At 33.2% G+C, this 7,411-nt stretch overlaps 1 long non-coding RNA gene across 2 annotated transcripts; it reads right to left on the reverse strand.

Moving 5' to 3' along the window:
• Positions 1-364: 364 nt before the first annotated feature.
• Positions 365-7,168, reverse strand: LOC145694247 (uncharacterized). Of its 2 annotated transcripts, none has more exons than XR_014132979.1 (3): positions 7,127-7,168; positions 4,439-4,535; positions 365-491 (listed from the first exon to the last, which is right to left on the reverse strand). It is a non-coding gene; the product is annotated as an uncharacterized LOC145694247 (long non-coding RNA). The 2 variants fall into 2 exon arrangements; XR_014132978.1 differs by lacking the exon at positions 7,127-7,168 and adding an exon at positions 5,753-5,870.
• Positions 7,169-7,411: the final 243 nt, after the last annotated feature.

Raw genomic sequence — 7,411 nt, forward strand, 5'->3', positions numbered from 1 at the left:
ATGGCCATTCCTACACTTCAAAATTTTGGAAGAAAATTCATCCTAAATAATTCACTGGAGAGATAAGGTGACATCGACACTGTCAGAAGTATACAAACTATTTACAGTAAATCTGTGCAGTTAGTGGACAACCTAGTGGATAAGCATTATTCCTAACCTTACATATATCAATAATTTTGGACGTTCAATATATGAAATCTTCATTTCAAAACTTTCCAGTGCAATTTTTTTTACTTATTTATTTACTCCTATCTCTCCCTGATCATAACTGTTATGATTTCTCATCCTGCTGCTACATATTTGAAATAAATTATCCCTACATTCTACACAACAACTGATATAAGGTTCCATGAAAACAACCAGCTTGTATTACAATGTTATTTATTGAACTTATTTACATATTTTGTATTATTTCTAACTTATTTCCTTAATTGGGTTCCTCAACTTCAACGGTGTGACCTTCCACTACAGGTTTTGAATTTCTTCGTTCTCTGCAAAATAACGATCATAAATACGTACTGAAAAACATGTAATTGATTGCACAGTTAAAAGAAAACATTCATATTGTTTACCTTATAAATACGCTCTCATTAAAATAAATTATTATTCTTTGAAGTAAGTGCCACACAAGGCAACAGAGTCTAGCACTCGTTTCTCAGATCTGGTGATCCATGGCTTGGAGGCACTCCAAATATCATCTCTATAGCATTACGGTAGAATTTTTTATAGTGAATTAATATTCCCTAATCGAGCTCACCTATTCAGATGTTAGATTTGTAGTGTGACACTTCTTATTCAAAGTGTCTTGACTATGTCAAATACAATATAATTCATCTTCCCATAGTGAAAATTAATAAAGTAATTTTAAACACTACTATACATAAACATTACCCAAACACTCTTTCGGTTTAGCGGCATCCCTTATATTCTACATTTTACGTTTTACAGCCTTATTTGATTAAATTTTGACGATCACTCATAAGAAACACTTGAAAGGAAAGAATCGCGTTTGTTACAATTACAACATACTCTCCCACAGTCTGATATGAAGTCGTCTCGGGATCGCACGAATCTGTCTGGGTCATACAGGGTCAGGGATCTGACTACTTCGGGATCACGAGTCACGAAGTATGTTACTCGTTTCATCACTGGTACCACTGCATGGTATTTATTTACTTTACCTATTTCAATGTTCTAGTGCCAGTAAATTTTCAGTAAAGTTTTTTTTTAGTTTCCTAGCTGAAGATGTGCATTGTTCTGTGAGAGCATCAATTGAGATAAATCCAGAAAATGTCATATTGACTCACTCGGTACTGTTGTATAAGCACGGCGTTACGAAAACCAAACGAAGTAATCACTGATATAAGAAATCACTGAGAGATGGAAGAACAAATATTCACTTATTTCTGTAATTTTCTCTCCATGCCTTGTATGAAATGCAATCTGATCTCACGATTCACAGGAAAGATAGGTCATAAGTGTGTGAACCTATATACCTTGTATTCTTCACGGAGCAACATAAATGACAGATGATGACCTACAAGGCGTTATCCTGCGTCGCGTACAACAGAACGCGTGGGAAAGTGTAGTTCGCAATTCACAGGAAACGTGTAGAATTTACTAAAGTAGGCACCGTGTACACGGACAACTTCGTACCATTTTGCAACGAGTTTAGAACATACCTTAGAGATTCAATGAAATATTTCTCTTTAAAAATAAAAAATAAAAAAGTTACTGGTGACTAATACGTAAAGAGGTGTTGAACAACAATTCACTGGAATTATTTGTGACAGTAAAACAAACAGATTTTAATCCTGAGCCTTATAGCGGAGGAATACATCTTTGCAACGTTTCATTCTTTCAAAACACAAGAATCACTGATAGGAAGACATGCATATTGCCTTCATCATACATATCAAATGAAGAAGGGATGACTCATTACCGTAAATGTAACACTAAGTTTATTTGACCCATATTCATGGAACGTCGTGTCGGAGTCATTAGCGTCGTTTCACAATTCATTATAGAGAAGTAATAAATACTCCTGCGACCTATCGACCTAGTTCTTTATATCCCATCTTTGAAAGCAGAAACATTTCTCAGTGTACATGGCACAAGGCAGGAAAATCACTTCATTTACTTCAATCCAGTCAAATTCTAAATGCATTTTAAGACCTGTGTCTCCCTATTTATTTTCCTGGTAATTTGTTGTTGAGTGTTTACGCATACGCATACTTTGGCGTGCTCCATCCTATTGAAATCTTTTTGTCTTTGGGGGAAAAAAACTACTCTTACTTTTTAAATTTATTTTTTTATTACTGCCACTGCTGAATGAAGTCTTTATCTTGTGGATAAAACATTAACCTTTATTTCTTGTTCAATTTTAGTGTTGATTACTACTTTTTCATACTGAATGAAGTCTTATCTTCCCGAAAACTCGGGAATGTCTTTGTAAGAGAGAAATGTGCATTTACTATTATTTTGTCTTTTAACAAAATTTTCTAACTGCTGAAGTCTTTATCTTCTAGGAAAAAAAACTGTTTCTTGATTAGTTTTAATGTTATTTTACTTCTTTTCTATCTCCTGAATGAAACCGTATCTACTGAGAAGGAAAAAAAACTACAATACCATCTGTATCTTAATTAATTATAGTACTTTATTGCTTGTTTCTATACTAAACGAAATAATCTTTTCGTCTGGAAGATTCTGCAATTGCATATTTCTCTATTACAATGACATTGCAGAGTTTTCCAGAATGTAAGATGATTTCATTTACTATAGAAAAGAAGTAATTAACTCTAATCAATCAAGAAAGAGGGTGGTATTGTAGTTTTTCTCTCATGAGATGAGTTCGTTCAGTAGATAGAAAAGATGTAAAATAACACTAAAATTAGTCAAGAAAAAAAGAGGTTAGTTGCTTTCTGTTTTTCATGCAGCAGGTAGGAAATGTTTTTAGAAGGCAAATATAACAGTAAGTGCCTATTTCTCTATTACTCTGACATCGCAGTTTTCAAAAAATGAAATTTCCCGCAGTATAGAAAAGAAGTAATCAACACCAAAATTAATCAAGGAATAAAAGTTATTCTTAGAAAAAAAAGATTTCATTCAGCAGATAGGAGTAATCAAAAAATAAAATTAACAGAGGTACTTTCTTCCAGAAGACAAAAAAATAAAAATGTAAACAGTAATGAATCTCGATTTTAGTTAATATTTCCATCCTCCGAGGAAAGTAACAGGCAAGTTGCTAAATTATAAAGGATAATAAAATAATAAATACATACAAGGTAAACATTTCATCTCATTTCACTGTGTACTAATACATGAGTGCGTAAAAATGAACTCATCTCGCTATATAAAATACAAAGACCTAAGTGATTGAGTGACCGACAGATCTTTGCACAGGCCAAATCGCTTAAGATAGACAAGTTAAATATGGACAGTACATGGGATTTGTTACGTAGGATACCACTAAGGAAGGATTTTTGCAAATTCGACAGGAAGGGGAGGAAAATAGGTGTGGGACGTATTTTTAAAATATGACCATATCTCCGAATTCCTTAAGGTTACAGACTTGAAATTTGATATTCGGATGTATCATTTGAAATAATTTGACATATTTAAGCGGTTTTTGATATTTTAGTACAAAGGAAAAAAAAGAAAAAAAGGTGAGAAAGAAAAGAAAAGGAGTGAGGATTACAATTATTATAAGATGTCAAAATCTCTGAATTTATGAAGGTTTGAAACATGAAATTTGTATTTTCATATTATTTAAAATAAGTAGATAAGAATTTAAGCGCTTTTGAAATATGCCAAGGAGGTAAGAAAGGGGGGGGTGGAAAGAAAAATGGATGGGGATTATAATTATTATAGTAAAGTATTTAATTCCTTAAGGTGAGAGATTTGAAGTTCAGTATTTCCATTTCTCATTTAAAATACTTTGCCACGTGTTTCGGCCCTCTTTTTTCTTTTTTGACATGCTAGTAAAAAGGGAAAGAAACGATGTGGAGAGGAGAAAAAAAAGGTGGGGATTACAATTATTCTAATAAAATGTCGGTATCTCTAAATCTTTTAAGATTTGAAATATGGAAATAACTTCTCATTTAAAATTATTACAAAAGCGTTTTATGATACATATCCTAAAAGGAAGAAAAAGGGAAGGATTACAATTATTATAATAAGATGTTCATATCTTGGGGTCCGGGAAAGTAAGAGGCATTGAAACGGCGGAAATCTCTTTTTCCTCCAAATCCACAGAATTCTATGCATATGATATTGATCTAGTGACCTACAGATGAGAGAAATGTAGTGAATACAAAACGTATATGTAGAGAAGAACGCGTCCATGGACTAAGTTGCAGATCCCTGGCTTATTTAGTGATGGTAAGAACTTTCCGATATCTCTTGTGATTGTAAGGAAAATAGGTAAAACTATACTTACCTACGCAGTAGTCTAGGCTCCGCCTGCTGCAGCCAAACACCCAATACTTCCTTCACCGTTTCTTCTGTTGCGACGGTGTACATCTTACGAACAGCAGCTGAAAAGAAAGATAGAATTTCAAGCAAGTACTAGCGATTTTTATTCTTTAAAAAAAACAAAAAAACTGTCATTTGAAATAAATTTCCCTCTTAAATAGCTTTACGGAATTATGGTATGGTTTGTAAACATGGATACCTAGAGCTGAAACTAATTCCTATATTATTTTTCAAGTCATCTAAGCTAGGCCCCTATTTTGTGATTTTTATGTAAGGGTACTATAGAAAGTTATCTTCCACCACTCTTTTGGTATATTATATAATGGAAAAGTTACATTTTTCGATACAAGTGTAACAAGACTTTCTTCCGGTGCCCTTAGTGGTGATATGGTTTTGAGGCAACGTTTAAAGTCACCTTAAATAACACTACAAAAAAAGGTTTTGGCTAACTTCGTTGTCACGAATAATTGAAAGATGAAGACGACAGAAAGACGAAAGTTTGACTATTTGCCGTCTTGAAAGCCTGCAACTTTTCTCTTTTTATACTGGAATTATGGTAACTTCGAAAGCTATGTTCTTCTGGTGTTTTATCTCCGTTCCAGTGTTAGGCAAAGAGCTCTGAAATTTTGCACCTTTAAAATATCGGCAGGGAAGACAGTTTGGCATAGTATGTAATACTACCAGACTAACAGTGTTGCCAACCCAACAAAGTTATATTCGTGTGGTAGACAGTATCAAATTTACAGGTATACACGAAAAGTCTGGTGCAAAATTATACTTCACAGTAGTGATTCCTACACTGTACTTCAATTTAAATTCGTTGACACTATTGACTTTATTTAGCCCTGGAATCATTCCTACCTTGGAATTTTATTTGGTTTTAGATTTTCCGTACACCTTACAAATTCTTTTGAATGCTTTTTCAAGCAAAGATTTGTTTAAATATGTACTTTGCCAGTAAAGCTTTGTTTACAACATAGAGTGTTGGATCAGTTATTGAATTTCCTATACATTCTACACAGATGTTATATTCACCCAGTAAGGGTGAACACATTTACATATTTTACTACTTGACAGTAAAAGAATCCTAAAGTACTCAAAGCATAGTTTATTCATGAAGAATTACTTCTGATTGCTTGGGACATACTAATATGAGAACACACGTCCAGTACGAGAGAAGTAAGACTTAATAATTAGCAAACTGGAATTTTGTATGGTTACTAGCATAAATAAATAAATGAAGTTAAATATTTCAGTACAACTTTTCAAATCAACTTACTGTTGATCTTATTGCACGTTTGGTTGGACCCAAAGGTGTGCTTTTTTCCTTCATGATCCTTGGTTTCCTGCCAGAGTAGGAGAATTCCATTGCGAGTTTGTCGCACAAAGTTCTTCTTAATGCATTGTGAGCGAAACCTTTTAAAATCCTTACCACCAATTGACAGTAATACTTTTACCTGAAAGAAAGGAAAGTATTTAGATCTAATGTATGCTGAAATCAAAAGAAAAGCAATATATATAAGGGTCCGTATTGTTATGTTTTTCTACCAGTGGAAAAAAACGAAGCATGAATGAAACTAGATTAATTTTTAGATACCGTAATGTGAAGTGTGAAAAAAAAAGCGTGGGGTTCTGAGTTTCACGGAAGGCCGTATCAAATGGGCTACGTGACTAACAAAAACTGTTTGCCTGGGATTTATTTCGTAACTTTCAGCTTTATATCGGAATAGCGGTTATTTAAAAGGACCATTGTCCGTTTGAATTAGAAAAAAATACTATATATATATATGTGTATGTGTGTGTGTGTGTTTGTGTATGTATGTATATGGAAATTACATACACTTCCAAAAGTAACAAGTAACAGTGGGTTAATCAATGCTGCCAACAAGTAGTGTCAGAAAATAGCTAAATGACGCAAAAAAACTAGCTAAAAATGGCTAAACTTACCTTAAATTATAGGCAACAGAATTTAGGAATAAAGGAACTAAATATTTGGTACTTTAAGTCTACTAGTTTACAAAGATGTTCTAATATTATTTATCTTTTGATATCCTGAAATCAAACAGTTTCACAATACAATTTGTTCCTTCATTGACTAGAAGTAATAAAATCTCTTGAATTATTTTCAACTTCTAATGCTGGGTATGGCTTCATAACACTATTGATCTATCACAAAAATATATACATGCACATGCACGCATCTCAACAAGAAAAACTCCACCCAAACTAAAAATACACTAGAAACTAATCAAACAAATTGACTATGGAGAAACCAGATAAAGGAATCCCAATTTACCGTGACGGATAGGTGAGACTGATAAAAGATATCTAATCTATTGTGACAATGTAAGTGCTGTTGTAAACAAAAGAATTAGAAAAATACCAAGATAAACTACTTTTTTAAGGTTTCTCATATTTTCTAAAAAAATGACTGCAAAAGATGTAATTGCCGCTATATTAGCAAGTATGAATGGCAAGTTGACCAAAATTATAGTCCATAGCTAATGCACATGATAATGGCTAAATTGGCAAAAATGGAGTTGATGCTAACATTGAGTCAAAAGAGAGATGTTCCAAAAAGACGTAAATTAAAAGATATAACAAAGATTTGAAACCTGCTTCATAACTTGTACAGGTTTGATAGGATACTTACATATTTCTTTCCGAAGTTAGGTTCTTCAAGCTTTCTCTCAAATGTTTTAAAATCATTCAACGTTCGCAGAGGCAGAAGGCCAACAAGTTCGGATTCTTCGTTTGTGGACTCTGCTTTCACAATCACACCATTACTTAGAAGTGTGTCGACCTTCTTCTCGACGGAAGATACTCTTTCACTAAGGCCAGCTAAAGTAGATTGCATTTGGCCAAATACCATTCTGATATCTGCAATAAATTTTAGGAAATATTGTTTTGAAGGTGTTAATATAACTAGAAAATATAT

The sequence above is a fragment of the Thermobia domestica genome, chromosome 9 (assembly GCF_964235325.1).
Source record: "Thermobia domestica chromosome 9, izTheDome1.hap1.1, whole genome shotgun sequence".
Lineage (NCBI taxonomy): Eukaryota > Metazoa > Arthropoda > Insecta > Zygentoma > Lepismatidae > Thermobia > Thermobia domestica.